At 40.8% G+C, this 19,878-nt stretch overlaps 1 pseudogene; it reads left to right on the forward strand.

The window, feature by feature from the left end:
* Positions 1-17,486: 17,486 nt before the first annotated feature.
* On the forward strand, positions 17,487-18,561 carry LOC110195405 (phytanoyl-CoA dioxygenase domain-containing protein 1 pseudogene; annotated as a pseudogene).
* The last annotated feature ends 1,317 nt before the right edge of the window (positions 18,562-19,878 follow it).

A 19,878-nucleotide genomic window follows, 5' to 3' on the forward strand; every position in this document is an offset into this window, starting at 1 on the left:
GCTAGGTCAGGGGGATTGGTGTTGATGATGGAGCTCTGTGACCAGTTGGCAGACTGGGAAGAGTGACGGTTTCAGCCTCACTTGTGAGCAAGAGGAAAACAGGAGCTGCTGAACATGAGCTAGCTTAGTTTATTTCTACAAATGCAGACTCAAAGAATAGCCTGGCAAGTGGTGGCACTGAGATTGGCCATACAAAAGAGCTCTACAAATAAATGTCCCCATCACCCCAAATCCTGTAGGAGAAATGGTTTTCTATTTATTTTTCAGCCCAACACAAAAGCCCAGGGCTTTTGTCTGAATTAGCAGTCCCCTGAGTCATACACAAAGTCAAGTAGAATTATGGGCCCATTCCAATTTACCTTCAGCTCCGTTTCTTTTCTTTCTAGTCTGCAAAATCTTCACTTGCAAGTTTTCCTCTCTATTAGCACCAGGAGGTTGATCCTGATCCTGCCAAATATATGAGTGAGTAAATGAATGAATGAATGGATAATGTGACCACACCAGAACAGGACCATTGGGACTGAAGTCTCAGCCTTCAGTGAAGGGCAGAAACTTTTCAGGGTCCAGTTCTCGGCATAGTGCCTGGCACCTAGGAAGTGTTTCATAAATGATAGTTGACTGACTACTTCTTTCTGGTGTTTTGTCCTTGGTGACGATGGAGAGCAGAGTTCCTTCATATGTTGTACAAAAGTAGTGCTGACCATGGGTCAGCTCTGGGAAGTGTGGCAGCATAATCCAAGCTTGGGCACCTTCAATACTTCATTATAGAATGGAGCCCTGGAGGTTTTCCTGTCAGACACTGTTTGGTGCTGCCAGGGCATCTACATGAGAGCAAAACAAGAAACTTTCTGGGCTTTGTCTTTCTAATGTCTTTTTCTGTCTTCTGGGAATGGAAAACTACCTAAAGGATTGCCAGAGAGTTTAGGGATTTATGCCATCAGTGGTGGAGAATGTTTTGGGGCAGGTGGGGGAGTGGTATGCTTTAAGGACCTTTTGGGAGAATCATTTAACAGTACACACAGGAGGTAGTAGTTTATAAACAAGTCTGGTGGAGTAAATCATTTCCATTGCTATCACAATATACCATAAGCACATTGCTGCTCTCCAGGGAGTATGAACTGTCTGCTACTATGGATGAGGTCTGGCCCAACCTTTCTGCAACCATGGGAGACCTTCGAGTATCCTTAGAGTATTTCCAAGGGCTCACAGGGTGGCCTATTTTCTGTTCATGCTGCTTCTGGACCCTGGTTGCCTTCAAGCTCTACCTTAGATACAGCTGCCTCTCTAGGAATCTTAACCTGGTCACTTCAGCTGCTCTTTCAGACTTACAATGCTGGATGTCCCTTTTATCCTTCACTCTTTAACCTCCCTCCCCCCACTAGAAGGGGCTACATCTCTTTTTCTAGTGCTATCTCCCCATCCTTCTTACCCCCACCCACTCCAGGCTCATCAGATCTGGAGGCTTCATGAATGACATCCCAGTAGAATAAATGTAAGTTATTTGAGGGCAGGAATTGATTCTTTTTTCTTTTTTAATCTTTGCATCTCTAACATAGACTTAATAATGTTTGTTGAATTGAATTGAATCATAGGTCTTATGAGTACACACACACACACATACATGTATATTTACTGAAGAATATTAAAATAAATATTGCCCGTCTTCTGCCCAATACACAAATGGCATGTGGTTTGTGTATAAGTATGGGACTTAAACAAACAAACACAAGGAAGTTAGTATCTCGCTTTTGTGTGTATGTATGTGCATGTGTGAGGCAATTGGGGTTAAAGTGACTTGCCCCGAGTCACACAGCTAGTGAGTGTTATGTGTCTGAGGCCAAATTTGAACTCAGGTCCTCCTCCTGAATCCAGGGCTGGTGCTCTAGCCACTTCGCCACCTAGCTGCCTCTCAGGTATCTCACTTTTAAAAACAGGCTAGCCCAGGGGTGGGGAAAACTTTGGGCTCAAGGCCACATGTGGTCCTGTAGGTCCTCAAGTGCAGCCCTTTGACTGAATCCAAACTTCATAGAACAAATCTTTTTTTGACTGAATTCAAACCTCACAGAACAAATCCACTTAATAAAGTAACTAGCCCCTTTCCTCCCCTCCCCAGTCTTTGGAACAGCTTCTCCCTCCCATTCCATTGTGCACAAACTACCCCACGTATTTAGGATTTCTCTTTATATTTCTTTATCATCCTCAAAAGTTCTGCTGGTGACAAATCTTTCCTCAAAACTCTCTTCATGGGGGTTGCTGCTTCTCTTATTCCCAACTCAAAGGTCTAGGAGCCCAAGACAGTGTACTCTATACTCCCCATTGCAGCTTTTAGAATTTTTAGAATTGTTCTTAGAATTGTTTTTAGAATTTTAGAATTGTTCTGTCATGACACTCAATGACCCTTTCATTTTTGAAATCTGACTCTTGCATGTCACCTTCTAGCCATAATCATTGCTGTCTTCTGCTAGCCTTTAGGGCATGATCTACTTCTTTTGGTGAATTTGGCACATAGTAAGCTTGTAATAAATGCTTATTGACTGATGGACTGGCTAATTTATAATTTTCCTTTCTACCCCATTCAACATCTCTGTTAATGATCATTCCAACATGGTGGACTCATATTTCCTAAATCCTCTCAATTCCACTTCAGTGACCCATAAGAAAAGTCAGATGTTGCATTCCATCACTCATAAGCACTTCACAGTCAAGATCTGGAACCCTGAAAAACCTCTTCACTGACCACAGCCACCTCTACCACTCTCTCACTCTTACTACAACTGACCTTCACCCTCATTAAGTCCATCAGTTCCACATCTCTTCTCACAGTCCTCCCATATTTCATCAGACGCCATGCCCAGGCAGTATGGCACACACAGGCATTTCAATGACACCCTCGTTAGCACCTTAGAATCTTTAGCCCCCTGTCATACCTTTCCCACGAACCCTGAAACATTGATGAACTCCACCATATGCTTTAGCCATTGAGCCTGCTAGAAGTGTCATTGCTAGTCATAGGTCCATTATAAACTGATGTTATCTTTCTTCAGTTGGATCCTTATTGTTTCTTGGTAGTCCTTTTGATTCATCTTTTTCATTCCTAATGTTTCTCATTTCAAACTCTTTCCATTCACCTTGAGCCTTTAACTCTGCTTCTTTTTCTCCTTGCTGTTAGAGGATAACTTCACCTCCTATTTTGCTGAGCATGCCAAGATCATCATATGTAAAACTCCCTCAACTTCTTGTCACTCTTCTTCCTTATTGTCCCTGAGGAACAAATGCCTTTCTTTCTTACCAAAGCAATTCTTTCTACCTTCCTCCTGCTTTCTCCAGGACCTTGCTTCATTAATGATTCCCTTTTTAAAATCTGCATCTCATTTTTTCCCTCTCTACTGACTGGACTGTGAAGGCCTTTAAATGCCAGGCTGAGGAATTTCTATTTTATACTATGAGCAGTAGGGAACCAATGAACATTCTTGAACAATAAAATTTAGATGGTCAGACTTGTGTTTTTGGAAGATTATTTGGTCAGCTATATAGAGGGAATGTGTGCTGTATGCATGTTCATAAAGGGAAAGGACTGATAACTGGGAGTCCAGGTAGAAGGCTGTTGCCAGTGTCCGGGTGAGACATGATGAAGACTTGATCTACAATGGTGCCAATGTGATTGGAGAAGAGGGGACAGATGAGAGAGATGCTGTAGACAATCAATGAGATTTGACAATTGATTTTTTTTTGTATGGGAGGGATTTCTGAAAGAGGGTGAAATTCATTCAAGGATGGCTCTGAGGTCATAAACCTGGGAGACTTGGAGGGTGATGGTACCATGAACAGATATATTGAGTTTGTGATGACTATGAAGTACTCAGAGATGTCTAGACAGCAGTTGAAAATGCAGAATAGGAGTCTGGAGGGAGACCAGAACTGGTTATATAGATCTAGTAGTTACCTGCATAGCATTGACAATTGGACCCATGGATAAATGCTGTGGTCCAGGCTATCTTGGTATTCCTCATACATAGCACTCTACTTATTGACTTGTTGGCTGAGTGATTAAAAAAGGGTCTAGGTTAGATGGCAGGACATGAGTAATGATCCAAGAAGGGAGAGTGAGAGGCAGCAGTCAGACGGATAGGAGGAGAATCAAGGAAGAGTAGTGTCCTAAAGGGCCAGGGAGGAGAGAGGAGTTGGGATAAAAGGGTGATTAATAGTTTTGGATACTGAAGAGAGGTAATGGAGGATGAAAACTAATAAATACCCAACAAATTTAGCCATTAAGAGAACACTGGTAATCTTGGAGAGAACAATTTCAGTTGAGGGATTAAATTTGGATGCCAAATTGCAAGGGACTAAAAAGGAGTGGGAGGAGTGGAAATAAAGTTTTATCTAGGAATTTTACTGTGAAAGGAAGGTGAAGATGAGGTCTAAGTGAGAAAAAAAAACTTAAGAATGGTGGACACCTCAGCTTATGTATGGTCAGAAAGAAAGGAGAGAGGAGATTGAAGATTAGAGGGGATGGAGGAGGATTATAAAGGGGAAGGTTCCTGGAGGAGATGGGGGACCATGGGATCAAAAACACAATCAATGAATGTCTTATAATTCCCTGGACCAGCTTTCCCATTTGAAATAGGAATACCACTCAACTCTGGAATCATGGGATACTCAGGTTCAATGTGGGGCTTGACATTTGTCTCTTGCCCCATCCAGGTACACTCTCCATCAATAGATCACACAATAACCTTAAGCAAAATAGAGAAGTATTTAATCAAGATGGAAGGGTAAGTTAAATATCATGGGATAACACACAATACAGTTATTCAGTTCCCATACACAATTAGGTGTAACCTATTACCATCCCTTTCCCCCTCACCCTATAGACTCCCATACTGGTGGGGGGAGGGAACAAATCCCCAGAAAACTCACCCATGTGGGAGAAAAAGCTATCCCTCCCATGAAGCTGGATATGGAGGTGGGAAGAGTCAGACTTTCTACATCTTTCATCTTTGTCTTGGTAGCTGGCATAAAAGCTACCCTATGGACATTGTAAGAACTCACTCTGTCACGGGACACATAAGAAACATTTATTGAATAACAAACAGAAAGAGAACTAGAGCACTGGAAGGAAGACCTGGGTTTGAATCATGGCTCTGTTACTTTGGGCAAGTGAAATTTCCTCACTGGTGAAATGAGGGGGTTGAATTAGATGGTCACTCAGTTCCAGCACTAAGTCTTATGAACATATGAGTTGAAAACAAATGCCTCTTAAGTAGGAATTGCAAAAAGTGCTGTTGAATTATTCTTAATTTATCCTACAAACAAGAGCAAATTTATTTATTCTAGGAATAGAATGTTTGCAGAATAATGTTACAGAGCTGGAGAGGAAGAACTTGGAGAATTATGTGGAGAGTGGAAATCTTTGTTTCAGGGCTACCAGTGATTAAGCATTATCCGAATTTTCCAGTGGAAGCTGTTTAGAACACTCCATTGCTACTAGAAACGGAAACAAAAAAGTCAGACAGCTCCATCAGACCAAAAAACCACCCCAAAACACAAACAAAAAACCCAACCTGTTTAGTAACCATTACTGATGACTTAGAGTTACACAGCACCTTTCTTTCACTCAAGAAATTCCAAATACTCCAGGCACGTTAGCTGTTATCCTTCCTCCAAGGAAATAAGGCTGAGGTGCTATCACTCATGAGCATTGATTCAGTTCCTGTCATCACTTTGTAGCATGGCTCCTGTATGCTCTGGGAGTCTTTATCCCAGCTACTTGAGGTGTCTTTGATTGACTGAAGGGGATTGGCTCATTCCTCACCTAGTGATATAATCAATGTATTCTCCCCTACAGAAATGTGTTATCATCTGTACCAGGGCTAAATGGAGGAGGATGCTTTTGACTTGACTCTTACATTAGGAAGGTTATTAGACTGTGAGTTCCTTGAAGGTAGGAACTGGTGTTTACTTTCTTTGTATCTCCAGTGGTCAGAACAATGACTGGCACATAGTGAGTATTGAATAAATATTTATTGATTTACTGATAAATTATAAGTAGAACATCCAGAGTATGGCACCTAGGGTGGTGAAATTCATACCTCATGAGGATGGAACTGAAAGTGTTTAGCCTGGAAAAGAAGACACTCAGAGGGCATGTGATAGCTGTCTTCAAGTATTTGAAAGGCTGACACCTAGACTGGAGATTAAACTTGTTCTGTCAGAGGAAACAACCAGGACCAACTGGTAGCAGTCGGAAAAAAGTCAAATTTAGGCTTGATGTTGGAAAAAGCTTCCCGAGCAATTAGTATTCCCAAACTGGAATGAGATGCCTTGGAAAGTACTGGGTTTCCTCTGACCTGAGGGCAGGGAGTGTGTGGGGGAGGGCAGTTTTTGAGCAAAAGCTGTATGGCCATTTGTCTGGTATCTTTCAAGAGAGAAGTTCTCCCAGGTATGGTCTAAGTGGCCACTAAAAACGCTTCCAATACAGACAGTGTGTAAACTTCTGAGGTCCTCTGTTGCCCTGTTTGCTTGTGAAAACCATCTGGTTTAAGACAGACAGAAAAGGCCTCTGTCCTCACCACTCTGGCCATGGGCTTCCTCCCTCAAGGGGTTCTCTCCAATGTTCTGGACAAAGAACTTGCTTTTCTAGAAGAGGCTGCTGAAGCTGGAATATGGTGACTCATATGGTTTAATTTAAAATGCAAAATCTTTGAAAAATTGGTATTTTCAAAATAAATGCCCTTGTCCTGAGCTCTGGTTCTGATTAGCATGGATCCAGTTAGTGATGATAAGTTGGAACTGCTAAAATACCATCTTAAGCACTGCTCTCAGGTGTTCTCATACTATCTGCCTTCCCAGGGGCCTGCCTCAGAGTTACATCTTGACAGGGCCTCAGTGAGGCCTGGTGTTCTCCTCATCTGGGCCTTGACTTTTTTTGATGGGAGCTGAGTGGCTTAATTGGATGTTTGGGTAAACTCTGTCTACCTTGTTGAAATGCATAGTACAGGAATGACAGCACTTTGGGCCTCCATTCTCTTCCTCCCCACACCCTCCCCCCTGCTAAAACCCTGTGGGCTTTACTGTCTCCCCCTGGCCCCTCATTCCTGACTTCTCAGCCAGATTCTTTACCTTCAATGGGAGTTACAAGTGAGTGTTTAAAGGCAGAATCTGGCTCAGGCCAAGTATTCATCTAAGCCTGATGGAAGTCCATCCAATATTCCAGACAGCTAAATATAATCTCTGCACCTGTTCTAAGTCTAAAACGTATCGTGCAAAAAGACATCACATAGGCATGCAGAGGGTTCCCCCCCCCCCCAAGGAAAGCCTTTTATCCACAAAGTTCAAAGCTCCTTACAAATATTAGCTCATGCATGGGTTGCCCATAGTAATTATAAAACAGCTGTTTTTTTTTTTTTAGCACCTTACAGTTACAGAACTTTTTACACACGTTACCTCTTTGGAGTTTGAACCTCATAAAAGCCTTTGGGAAGTAGGGAGTACAAGGGAAATTATTGATATTTTTACAGATGAGGAAACTGAGAATTAGAGAGGACTCTGAGGTGGACCAGATAGTCTGACTCGTATCGGACCAAGAATTCTTTCTACGACATACCTGACAAATGGTTGTCAGACATATCTTTGAAGATTTTTCATGATTGAGAATTCACTACCTCTCATGGCAGTACAGATCTAATTAGGATCATAGATTTGGAGCATGGGAAGTTACATTACAGCCCCTGTAGTCCAACTGCCCCCATTTCATAGGTGTCTTGCTCATTGTGAAGCAGCTAGCAAGTGTCTCAGGTTGGATTTGAACTCAGGCCTCCCCAGTTCCAAGCCAAATACTCTATCCACTGTACCACTGAAAGTCTCACCTTAACCAAACCCCCTTCTGCCTCTCTCCAACTTCGAACCATTGTTTTAATGGGGCCAAGAATAAACAAACAAATAATGAATGAATGAACGAACAAATGAATAATAAAAAGAATAAATAGGTAAATGAATGAATGAATAAACAAACCCTTTTCAGATAACAGACCTTACAATACTTAAGGACAGCCTTTTAAGGCTTTTCTTCTACAGGTTAAGCATCCCCAATTCTTCTAGTTGGTTCTCATAGGGCATGAGATTCTCATGGTATCAGATAGCCTCTAGTACAGTGCGCCTTAAACTGTGGATCTCGAAAATTTGGCAAGAGTAAAAGGTTTTTGAACCCACAACAACCAAGAATTATTGAAAAATCAAACGTGTAATGAATCCGAGGTGTTTCTGGCAGCGCTTGCCCATGTTGCATCGAGCAACTTCAATGGTAGCCTTGGTTCGGAACACACGGCACGCTTTGCACTGCACACGCCCTCAGGCAAAAAGGGTTTGCCAGAGGAAAAAGTTCAAGAAGCCCTGATCTGGTCTTTTCACCATCCTGCTCATCCTCCTTTGGACGTTCTTCAGAGATTTTGCCGTCCCTCTTGTGCCCAATTTCTGTAAGACCTTGATTTCAGTAGTCTATTCCATATTAACCCAATGGCATGGGAAATTCCCAGGGGCTTCTACTTTTTAGAATTCATTTTAGAGGAGCTTTTGCAGCTGATGGAACCTTCAAGACCCCAAAAGAATCAATTTCAGAGTTTGACAGAGGGAGCAGATATTTTTGGACACAGAGAGCTCGCAGGTTCATATTGAAAAATTGGTCATTTATTCCTAAGGCCTACGCAAGCACTAGGGTGGGAGTTAGGCTCTCATTCTGGCTGTGTGATCTTGTATGAGTCATATCACCTTTTTGGGGGCCTGAGCTTTTTCATCTATAAGATGAGGGATTTAATTTTTAAAGATCTCTTCTGGTTCTAAAACTCTTGGAAACTCTTCCTCAGAGAACAGTTACTCTGGATCTGACTTTTAGGTAATAAATGGTATAGGCAAAGAAACTGAGGCTCAGAACAGACTTACTTATAGTAATGAAACAAACCAACAATCCAATCAACAACAACACAGAAGACACATTTCCTCCTCTGAGAAAAGCTGTGGGTGTGTTATAGTGATGAGATTTAACTTCTCTGTGCCTCAGTTTCCTCCTCTATAAAATGGGCACAATTCTACCACCTACCTCCCAGGTTTGTTGTGAGGAAAGTGCTTTATAAACCTTCAAGTGCCCTAGAAATAAATGTGAATATTCTTCATGTTGCAATGAAATCTGGGTGAGCCAGGAGACAGCACTTAACCACATGTCTCAGTAATGGCAGTGGCTCTGTGCATTTGCTTTTTGTCCTGAAGCCAGTCACCTTCAATGGCCTGGCTTACATTTTGGCTGCTCAAGCCAAACCAGAACATTTTTATTTGGCTTTAAGCTCTTAGCCTGTGAAGTGCCTCTATCTACCTGGAAAGTTGGCTTTTAATAAAGAGCGTCTGGAGGCAGTTGTCTTTGTTATGTACAGCAAGGGGGCAAAGAAGTAACTTAAGTGTGAGGGCCTAGAAACCATCCAAGTGAGAGTGCAGTGGAAGACCAGGAAGGGAGTGATGCAATGGACTGAATTGCTGCTGCTTTTGTTAGCTGTGAGCCATGACATTTGACCTGAGATTTGAGCCATGAGATTTGGAGAAATGACTTTTTTACACTAAAATGAAGAGCAGGAGCATAAAGAATATTTTAAAAGAGTAGCTAGAGGTGAGCTGTCACTAACCATGGGAAGAACGGGAGCAGCATTTGATGGGCGTGCTTCCTCCTCAGGTTGCTGGGACTCTCCTTAAGGTTTTTCCATTCACAACCAGCCAGGCCAATGGAATAAGTCCAGCTGCTCTTTTGTTTTTGTCTTTAGAAGCAGCTAGGTGGTATAGTGATTGCCTCCCTGCCTCCCTGCCTCCCTCTCCTTGTCCAGAGTCACACAGCCAGTAAGTGTCTAAGGTCACATTTGAACTCGGGTCTTTTTGACTCCAGGCCTAGTGCTCTAACCACCAAGACACCTAGCTGCCTCATAATGTGACGTTATGTGTTCCTAAAAGTCACCTCAATATGCAAAATCCTTAAGTAAAAACTAGTGGAGTTTGGGGGAAAATGTTAGGGAAACTCAAAAACTTCTTCAGTGACAAATTAAAAAAAAAAGCTAGGAACCTAATAGAAATGGTAGCATAATTTTATACATTAAGAAATACGTTAATACTGTAATAAATAGTGGCAGCTGCTGAGGCCTCAGTTTGCTGCTCAGCCTGAACCCTGGGTCCCGCTGTATGGCCTGGGCTAGCAAAATTCAATAAGGGGAGATAACTGCTAGGGATGAAACTCCTGGCCGAGGTGGAAGGTGGGGGTGGGTAGAATGCATTGATGGGAATGGACACTTCTCTGCCCATACCTTCTACTGCATCAGAAGATACATAATAAATATGGCACTTTACCTTGAAAAAGGCCGTAAAAGGGTTGTAGTTAGTGAGTGATTATGAAGTAGTGTAGTTTTCTGCATTCTTGTTGCATGAAATCATACATAAGCAGATGCAAAATCCATTCACTGTTATGCCCTAATCTATTGATTGTGTTGGAACAAATGGGCATTTTCAAAACGAGCATAATAACAGAACTGACTATAATTCTAAATATTTTAATTGCCTTGTTTAATTGCATTGATTAACCTGTATTTGACAAATTGTTAAATAACAAATTGTTGTGGGTGAAACAAACAGCACTATTAGAAAAACAGATAAATATGGAAAGAGTCACACTTTCTCCGTTCTTTGGAATGAATTCCTGCTCAATTTAGAGATAATTTATAGATAATCTCTGGGGGACAGTCAATTTTTTTTCAGTCTGTCCAAACATGGTTCTTGTGCAATCTCATTCTGGTTTGAAAGCTTTTTAGCACTTAGTTTAAGGCTTCTGTTTGACTGATAGAGACATGTTTTTTGTATCGTTAAAGTAGCAAAACTAAAATGAGACACAGTGGTGTTCACCCCAGTCTTTCTTTCTCTTTCTTTCTTTCTTTCTTTCTTTCTTTCTTTCTTTCTTTCTTTCTTTCTTTCTTTCTTTCTTTCTTTCTTTCTTTCTTTCTTTCTTTCTTTCTTTCTTTCTTTCTTTCTTTCTTTCTTTCCCTCCCTCCCTCCCTCCCTCCCTCCCTCCCTTCCTTCCTTCCCTCCTTCCTTCCTTCCTTCCTTCCTAGGCAATTGGGGTTAAGTGATTTGACCAGATCACACAGCCAGTAAGTGTCTGAGGTCAAATTTGAACTCAGGTTCTCCTGACTCCAGGACCTTGCTCTATCCAATGCGCCACCTAACTGCCTCTTAATCCACTCTTTCATAAAGGGGCTGGATACCCATTTACCCACATTTATGATGATATAGACATAAACCATGTTTTGAAATTATTGGAGGAAACTCTAAGTAGGGCATCATGAGCCTAGGAGGTGAGATTTCTCCTGCATTGTCAATTCCCTTAACCCCTCATTTTTGCTCATCTAATCCCAAAGACTGTAACCTCCACCACCTGCCTTCTCTATTACTACTGCTAAACCATAGTGCACTGCATAATTTTTTTTTCCTGAGAATCTTTTTTTTTTTTGAGAGTTATTCTAATACTCTAGGTCACAGACTTAGATGGGGACTCAGGAGCCCTAACTTAAATAAAAATGGTCTCTATTACATGCTTGGAAAGTAGTCATTCATCCTTTGCTTAGATATCTCTCCAAGGGAGAAGGAGCTCATTACTTCCTAAAGCAGCCCCCTTGACTTTTGGACTTCTGTAGTTGTTAGGAAGGTTGTCATTCCATTAAGCTTAAGTCTGTCTCTGAAACTTTCACTGCAATTTTGCTTTTCTCTAAAACTTTGCTCCCGGTTCTGCTCTGTGGGGCCAGAGCAGGTAAAAGCTATCTTCTCCACACAAAACCAAACCAAACCTTTCAAATGCTTGCAGACATCGATCCTACTGTCCCCAACCCCCCAAGCCAAAAGCTATCCATTTTATTCAATGGATCCTCACAGGGCATCACCTTAAAGCTCTTCATTATGCTGATCGTCATTATCAAATAAGATCATATTTGTAAAAACCACTTCACACAATGCCTGGCACATAGTAGGTGCTATATAAATGCTTATTCCTTTCTCTTCCTCTTTCTTCTGGAGAGTCTCTAGCTTCTCGGCCCAGAATGAACGAATGCATGATGTATTTAAGTGCTTACTATGGAAGAAGAACTGAGGGTAGCAATAGAAAAGTAAGAAGCACCTGCTTTCAAGGAGCTCACATTGCAGAACTGAACACAAAATTCTAGAAATGAGCTGATGATAGTGGGTAGATAGATGATAGCTCCTATACCTCTCCTAATACAATCTATGGCAGCATTTATTAGCTTTTCTGGTTGCCCTATCATGCTGTCAGAAAGGCAGTGTGTTATTGTGGATAGAAAGCCAGCCTTGGAATCAGGAAGTCCCACCTATGACATATACTAATTGTGTGGCCCTGGGTAAGCAGTCTCTGTAAGACTATACATTGAGGAATAGCTGCAGATCCATATTGGTAGAAGGAATTTCCTTGGAAGGAAGGAAACAAGTATTTATTAAGCACCTACTAAGTGCCTAGCATTGTGCTAAGCATTTTGCAAATATCTCCTTTGATCCTCACAACAATTATTATCCCCATTTTACAGTTGAGGAAACTGAGGCAGACTGTGAATTGCCAGGGTAACAGAGCTAGTAAGTATTGGAGATGGATTTGAATTCAGATCTTCCTGACTCCAGACCTAGTGTCCTATCCATTGGGCCATCTAGTTTCCTTTCCTTTTCAAAGTGTTCCCTACGATAAGAAAACCCCTAAAACAGGGTCACGGAGAGTTGGATGTGACTGAAACAACTGAACAACAACAATAATAATGAAATCACAGGTCTCAGACTAACAATAATCACACTGTTGACACATTAAGCTTTCAGTCCACTAAGACCCCCCAGGTCTTTTTAAGACAAACTGCTGTCTGGCCATGCTTCGCCCATTTTGTGTCTGTGAAGTCTATTTTTGAACTCTTGTCAGTTCATATTTATCCCCATTAAATTTCATCTTATTAGATTCAGCCTAATACTCTGACCTATTGAAATCTTTTGGGATCCTGCTGCTGTTGCCCAATAGGTCAAGCATGATGCCTGTGTTTTAATCCAAATTACTGGTAAAAATGTTAATCAAAGATCCCCAAGACACTCTTCTAGAGACTTCTTTCTAATGTTAATGCATTATGCTGCCATCGCTATAAGGCAAAACTAATACAATGGCTACAAAACAGACCACAATTGTATCTGGGTGATCAGATCTCCATCCCTGAAAGCACTGTCTTCAGTTATAAGAAATATTTTGTTGTTGTTGTCATTGTTGTTTTTTAAGGCAATTGGGGTTAAGTGACTTGCCCAGAGTCACACAGCTAGTGAATGTTATATGTCTGAGGCTGGATTTGAACTCAGGTCCTCCTGACTCCAGGGGCAGTGCTCTATCCACTGCACCACCTAGCTGCCCCAAGAAATATTTTACAGACAGAAAATTACTCTTTTTTCAAGTACAATGACTAGAATAGGTAAAATGCATTTTTCTCTTAAGCATTCATATTTGAGCACTATACTCAGAATTTTTCCTTCCTGTATGGAAGGAGAGGGGCTAATAGGGTAAGAGAAATATGTTAGAACATAGGTTAGAACAAGTAGAGAGAAAGGTTGAGAATAGTAATATGCTCCTGCCTTTTCCTGTTTGCATATTTGATCACCCTAAATTCTTTGTACTAAGGGCATAGTAACATTATTAGTGTTGTTAGTGTCATAAGGGAAATGTGACACTTCATCCCTGAGGTCTGTAAAATTTGGAAACAGTCAAAAGGCTGCACTTAAGGATCTAGAAGGCCACATGTGGCCTCAAGGCTGAAGGTTCCCCACCCTTGAGGCACGCAGATCACCATGACAAATTAGAAGGTAATAAATGAGCAAGAAAAAAATAGAGGCAAGATGCTATAAGTGAGTCAAGGAGGGAGCAATCTCTTTCCTGGAGAAAGAAGACCACCAGAACTAGCTCTTGAAAGAGGTGGAGATGGAGAAGGAAGTCTTCGCAGATGTAGGGAAGAGTGTGAGGGCAAAGTCAGGTTGGATGAATTTTGTGAATTGAGAGTAGTGCAATTGAGCTGTAGCATTAAGTACTGAAGAGGAGGAGTGTAAGATGAGACTGAAAGGTAGGTTGAAGTGAGATTATGGATGGCCTGGAAGATTTGGGCTTCGAATTTTTTTTGTAGGTGATACAGAGCCTCTGGAGGTTTATATGACATTAGAGCTCTGCATTTGGAAGATCTATTTGCTTTATTCTTAAATGCAATTAGCTCTAAGGTGGAGTAGGCAAACTTTCTAAATGAGATTGGGTGTTGGGGAAAATATCTGAGCCAAATATTTCTAAATGAACCCATTCAGAGAAGAGGTATAGAGTTATTTATTTATTTATTTACTCATTCCACCAATTTCGCTGATCTAGAAAGCAATGGCTGATTGAGAAAGATGGGACTTCCTACTCATTTGGCAGAGGATGTGGGGCTATGGGGGTCACAAGATATTTCAAGGAAGACTAAAAGCTGGAGAGGTAAAGATAACAATAAAAAGAAATGTGTTTCTAATTTAATATGCTCACAATAGTTTACACATGGGGCTGTAACTAGAACATGTTGGAAACAGAATAAGTAAAATAAAAGCTTGAAAAACAATCTCATTTTGTGGATTGAAACATTTTGGGGAAGTATTTGCTTTAAATTAATTCCAAGGCTCCACGACAAAAATAAAAAAAAAAATAGAAACTTTTCTCCATTTCTCCATGGACAGGGGGGTGGTGTACAGACATGGTAAAAATGGATCTGGAAAGAGCTTTGAAGAGTGGAGATTCAAACCAACTTGGTATGGAATGACCCAGGGGGCTTGAAAAAAAATCACCATTTGGCAAATTTTCAAAATAGTTATTCTTTCATCTTCCCTTTCCTTCTCCACCACGTTCTTATTTCTGGAGCATGAATGATAAAAGGTCCCACAATGCCTGCTCTTGGAACTCTGTGCTGAAGAGGAAGAGTTCCTGGCCTTCTGAGGAAACCTGATCAGGTGAATGTCAGTGGCTTAGGCAGGTCAGATAGGGCTGGGAAACCAGACGGACCACTGGTCACTCCTCAGAAAGGAGGCAAATGACCATACCTGCTAAAGCTTATGAAAACACTTTCTCTTCCCTTTGCAAGCTCAGCAGGACTAAGGAAACTATTCTCTCTTTGCCTCCCTCCTCTCTCTAGCTCATCACATGGTAAGTAATGTTGTGATGTCTCTTGTTTGGCATGGCCATTTTACAGATGAGGCGTTTTCACTGCTGAACTCTATTTGTGATACATGTTTCTACACAACTTGACTCATCCTGGCATGGAGGTGACCCTAGCTTCTGGAAGTCACCTGGGCTTAGCAGTAGGCCTGTACGTAAGTGTTATTTAAGATTTCAGTCATCTTTTTGATTCATTTTTCCAAATCGTGACACTGTTTGCCCTTGGCTTTGTTCTGTCTGGGGCTTTTTGATGTTTTCCATGTGCTCCTTCTAGTTGAAGCAGTCTCTTCTCAAGATAAAGGCTGCTCATCTTTTAGCTCTGTATTAATTTGATCTTCTTGTTCATATAGGTTCCTCAGAATACTGGCTCTGGGGGATGCCTTGAAAAACAAAAGAAGAAAATTTAAGGAACCAACTAACTCTCCATTATATGGTGGGTATTCACTTATGAACCCCCCAAGTCAAATTATCCTCAACCATCAAGCTAAAAATAATTTCAGCAAATGTTGAGAAATTTCAAAAAATTGGGGCAGCTACGTGGAGCAGTGGATAGAGCACTGGCCCTGGATTCAGGAGGACCTGAGTTCAAATGCGTAATACTGCTGCGTGACCCTCATTGCCTAGCCAAAAAAAAAAAGTTATGGATGATACATCTATAATGGGTTCTTTTGAAATTGTTATTATTTCTATGAACTTGATAAATAACAAACATCAGTAGATCCAAGTACAAAGGACAATAACAACAGAAAAGACTATGAACCTATAAGTTTCCACTATGTAGATTTTTGGGAATATATTTCTAACTTAACATGATAATTCCAACAATGCCCTGCATGTCTGTGTCCCCTTCTAACCTTCTTCCTGTTGTCTTTTGTTTATCTTTAAAATGATTATTGATGCTTTTTTCTTCCATTTTCTCTTATACGTGTTTGTATTATTTGTGTATACATGTATATACATATATATAACTATATATGTATGTATGTGTATATATGTGTATGTATGTGTGTGTGTATATATATATATATTTTATATATATATGGAGAGAGAGAGAGAGAGAGAGAGAGAGAGAGAGAGAGAGAGAGAGAGCCACATTACTGTTTCTCAGGGAGGTTTGGGGAATAATTCTTTGAAATTAATTTAATCGAAGACAAGTATGCTCCTTGATACAGTGATCCTTAGCTATATTTAGAGACAGAATATTTGTGCTGGCTAAACCACTAGTCTAACCAAAAATGATAAAAAAATATATTTTAAAAATAAAAGGAAGTAAACTAAGAGGATATCTGACGATTTAGGAACTGTTGGAAAAGTTGTGGTATATTATTGTATTGGATTATTATTGTGCTGAAGAAATGAGGAAATAGATGATTTCAAAAAGGCTTATATGCAAAGACTTATATGTTACAGAGTAAAGGGAGTAGAAGCAGAAGAACAATTTATACTATAACATCAATATTTTAAAATGACCAATTTGAAGAACTTTTAGAAATAAATGAGAAATGAAGATATGAGCAGAACCAGAACAATTTATACAACACTCTGACAACAAACAACTTTGAAAGCTTTAAGCTATGATTAATAAGATGACCATTCATGATTCTGGAGGACCAGTGATGAAGTATGCTATCCATTACAAAGAGGATGGATTTAGGGTCCAGAACAAGACATATATCTATATATCTACACACATACATACTTACAGATTTGTTTTGCTTGACTATGCATATTTATTACAAGTAATTAGTAATTAGGGCAGGTAGGTGGCTCAATGGATAGAATGCTAGGCCTGAAGTTAGAAAGACTCCTCTTCCTGAGTTGGAATCTGGTCTCAGGCACTCACTAGCTGGGCAAGTCTCTTAACCTTGTTTGCCTCAGTTTCCTCGTCTATAAAATGAGCTGGAGAAGGAAATGGCATACTACTCTAGTACCTTTGCCAAGAAAACCCCAAAAAGGTCACAAGGAGTTGGATGCAACTGAAATGATTGGACAACAACAAATTAGTTTTTTTTTCTCAGTAGAGTGGGGGAGGTGTGGAGTGAAAATAAATAGGTTTCTGTTAATTTTTTAAAAATAGAGAGGTAAGGGGCACCAAAATGTGAAATACTGCAAAAACTAAGATGAGGTTATTGTGTTCTTAATTGTACTTACCTATTTTGCTTTGTTATAAGTGGGAGTAATCCATAAATGTGATGTAAATATAAAGCATATTGAAGCCACTACCCAGGAGCCAGAATTCAGCTGCCTGTTCTGTTCCCAGAAAAAAACCAAAACAAGGACAAAAGAGGCCTCACCAGCCCGTCCCTTTGAGTCCCATGGCAGGCCTGAGCTCAACGCAGCTATGGAAGTTCCAAGAGGATGGATTTCTGGTCCTGGAAGGGATATTTTCCCCCAAAGAGTGTGATATCATGAGGGAACAAATCCAGAAGATCATAGCAGAAATGGAAATCCCATCTCACTGTCGCATTGAATTCTCTACTCAAGAAGAGGAACAGCTCCGATCCCAGGGCAATACTGACTATTTTTTGACCAGTGAAGACAAGATCAGGTTCTTCTTTGAGAAAGGAGTGTTTGACAAGGAAGGCAATTTTCTATTTCGGCCAGAGAACTCTATCAATAAGATTGGCCATGCTCTGCATGCCCATTACCCTGTCTTTAAGAGTGTTACCCACTCACTTCAGGTACAGGAGTTGGTCAAGAGTCTGGGGCTTGAAGTACCTGTGATAGTTCAAAGCACGTACATCTTCAAGCAACCACACTTTGGCGGGGAAGTCACTCCACACCAGGATGCCACCTTTCTCCACACTAAGCCACTGGGCCTAGTACTGGGTGTTTGGATCACCTTGGAGGATGCCACCCTGGAGAATGGCTGCCTCTGGTTCATCCCTGGCTCCCACACTGGTGGTATTTCTTGGAGGATGGTACGGGTGCAGACAAACTCTGGAGGTTGCACCAACTTCATAGGGTCTGAACCGGTTTATGAGGAGAGTCGTTTCATCCCTACACCTACCCAGAAGGGGGTCTCATCTTGATACATGGGGAGGTCGTTCATAAGAGTGAGCTGAACCGCTCCCCACATTCTCACCATGCATACACCTTCCACCTCATGGAGTCCAAGGACGCTCAGTGGAGCCAGGATAACTGGCTTCAGCCAACACCAGAGCTGCCCTTCCCCCTACTGTACACCTAATGCCAATCACCAAGATTGATTCCCTTGCTCTTTCAGATGAAGCCCTGGGCCTAACTTTTTTTTTTTTAATATATTCTAAGTGTAATTTTAATTTGATGTTCATGGAAATGAGTAAGCCTTCCATTTGTAAGGAATCATTAGACTGCATTGACACAAAAGCTTGATTTTTTTTTATGTTGAAATTTCTACTTTCCTGGGCTATGCACTGTAAATTTACTAAATTAAAACCAGAACAATAAAAATTGAAAGGGAGTCAAAAATTCTAAAAAAAAATATAAAGCATATTAATAAAACTGGGGGAAAAAAGAGGCAGTATAATAGAAAGGGTTCTCTGCTAGGACTTTGTAGTCAGCTTTTGGACTCAGGCCCTAACTCTGTCACTTACTAGCTCAGTGGCTATCTCTGCAGGCCTGAGGTCTTCCTTCCACACCTCTTCCTCACTTCTACCACACCAACCACACCATCTTCTACCTGGTCATCATCCTTATCTCCCTTCCCCAGCCCTAACCAGGCCCTCCCTGACACTTCGCAGGCATCTCCACACCATGCTGCCTCTGGGGCACCTTTCCCATTTCCTTTCACCATCTCTTATTAGGAGTAAGCTCCTAGGGCTGGGACTATCTCTCTTGTATTGGTATCCCCAGAATTTAGCATAATGACTGGAATGTAGGAAACAACAAATGCTTGTTGTCTTTGTCTCTCACTTTGTGTCTCTGTATGTGCATGTCTTTGTCTTCTGTGTATACCTCTATGTGTGTCTCTCTATATACTTTTCTCTGTGTATGTCTTTCTCTCTATGTATGTCTCTGTGTTTCTCTTGTGACAGAAATTGTCCAAGGAATTGTTGTTAGGTTATAATTATCAACAAGCAGAGATACAGAAAAATTGATTTATTATATATATGCATAATATAACATATATACGTAAAATATAGACTCACTGTAGACAAAACCAGCGAACCTTGAGTAGCAGTTTCGGCAGTCTCAGATAAGTTTTAGTTTCATAGGCAGGATGAGCACGATGGAAATTTACAGATAGCAGAAGTAGGTAATGAGTTACACATCAAAGAATGGAGAGCAGAAGGGGAAGATCTAGATCAGGTAAAATAGAAAACTAGTCAGTAAACACCAGGGTTATAGTTGGAATTTGCAAACTAACCATTAACAGGATCTATAGTTTGATGTCTGAGATTGATTTTGCTAGTTCTATCTTAGTTACATGACCTCTCATTTTAAATAAATGGTGGTAATAAAACCGAGCCAGAAATTCTTTTATTACACTTTATATGTCTCTTTCTCTCTCTTAACTTTTCTGGGTCTCAATTTCTTTATCTGTAAAATGGGAATAATAATAGTTACTCTATCTCCCTCAGGGTTTTTTTAGGGGGAATAATGTGAAATAGAGAGGCACTGTGAAGTAG

This window comes from Phascolarctos cinereus, unplaced genomic scaffold (genome assembly GCF_003287225.1).
Source record: "Phascolarctos cinereus isolate Bilbo 61053 unplaced genomic scaffold, phaCin_HiC Scaffold_4;HRSCAF=312, whole genome shotgun sequence".
Lineage (NCBI taxonomy): Eukaryota > Metazoa > Chordata > Mammalia > Diprotodontia > Phascolarctidae > Phascolarctos > Phascolarctos cinereus.